Genomic DNA, 1,324 nt, shown 5'->3' with positions numbered 1-1,324 from the left:
AACTGATTTTTCTAAGACACAACAACGTTGATACAGATACAAATTTTTTAATATTTAAAAACTGGGGGAATATGTATAAAAAGGTGGTTATGCCCCTTTAAAGAAAAAATAGTTCTACAACATATCAATAATTTCTCCCTTAGGAACCTGACTTGGCATGTGCGGTATTGCAGTTTGGGGATTGTCTACCGGTGTACTGCCCAATCACCACTTTCGTGGGTTAGCCTATTCTTGGTGTTTACATCGGATAAATCCATCCATCCATCCAATCAAGCATTTGATACTAATGTTCTGTAGTTAAATTAGTTGTGTTATGAACATGTAATATCATACTGATGAAGCTAAAATCTGTCACTTTTTTAGCTGGATTGAGAATGTAGACTAGACCTACCAGTTGTCACCCAGTGCTGTATAGCAAAATCCAACAATCCCTTCATTCTTGCCGGCTCGGTAAGAAAGTTCCATAGCTGCTTCGGCAGCAGGGAGACTTGTGATGATCTTTTTCGTCATTCCTTTAGGAGGACTCATAGGCATTGCGATGATACTATAAAAATATAATATACAAAATATAACATCGTTATCGTTTGTATTAAATAATATTGTTCTAATATTTATGTATAGTACTATTTTTAATACTATTTATAATTATTTATTTGTATTTATATTTATCATTTTTTTTTCATCTATTAGCAAAGTAGTATACTGTGATTGATGTCAATTTTCAGATTTTTATTTCTCCCTTATCAGATTAACTAGATTAAAATAAATTTTCATAATTTTGACAAAAGGTTGATAAAATGTATTATGTTTAATATTATATCTCTCGTATCTCGTTGTTTACTGTAATCCCAATTGTGTTAATGATTATTCGTTGTATATGTATACAATTTTGAGATGCAAAAAAAAATAATCCGGTGTTGTGCTACTTACGATCGGGCGTCCGAGGCAGGAAGAATTCTGGCGGAAACGAGACCTGTCCATTTCTCTCCTGGTCGGATGATATCGCAAGTAGGTCCTTGGACTAAAGGCCCAACACAGCTACCAGCTGGAAAGTATATTTCAAAAGAGATGTTAGCGTTGTTAAATATTCAAAATTTAATTTGAGCTTTAAATAATCATTGCCTCTGAATTCTTATAACGACTAAAAATGTGTTAAGATTTGTGGTGACGTAAATTATAACGTGATACAGTTATTATGAATAATCACTTTGATTTATATAGAGGTAACTAAATTTAACCTCGAAAAAAATTAAAACGTACTTATATATTCATTTGTGATTTAAAATTCATTCGTACAGGAATTTGTAATCTTTATCGCAATCCT

General features: G+C 32.0%; 1 long non-coding RNA gene across 1 annotated transcript; it reads right to left on the bottom strand.

Annotated features, from left to right (window-relative positions):
- Positions 1-505: 505 nt before the first annotated feature.
- Positions 506-1,090, bottom strand: LOC117111420. The gene is made up of 2 exons (XR_004445869.1): positions 931-1,090; positions 506-544 (listed from the first exon to the last, which is right to left on the bottom strand). It is a non-coding gene; the product is annotated as an uncharacterized LOC117111420 (long non-coding RNA).
- Between the last annotated feature and the right edge of the window lie 234 nt (positions 1,091-1,324).

The sequence above is a fragment of the Anneissia japonica genome, unplaced genomic scaffold, assembly GCF_011630105.1.
Source record: "Anneissia japonica isolate Jap-2015-1 unplaced genomic scaffold, ASM1163010v1 scaffold288043_len311759_cov178, whole genome shotgun sequence".
NCBI lineage: Eukaryota > Metazoa > Echinodermata > Crinoidea > Comatulida > Comatulidae > Anneissia > Anneissia japonica.
The sequence above is the reverse complement of the archived record's forward strand: the minus strand, read 5'-3'. Positions and strand labels throughout refer to the sequence as shown.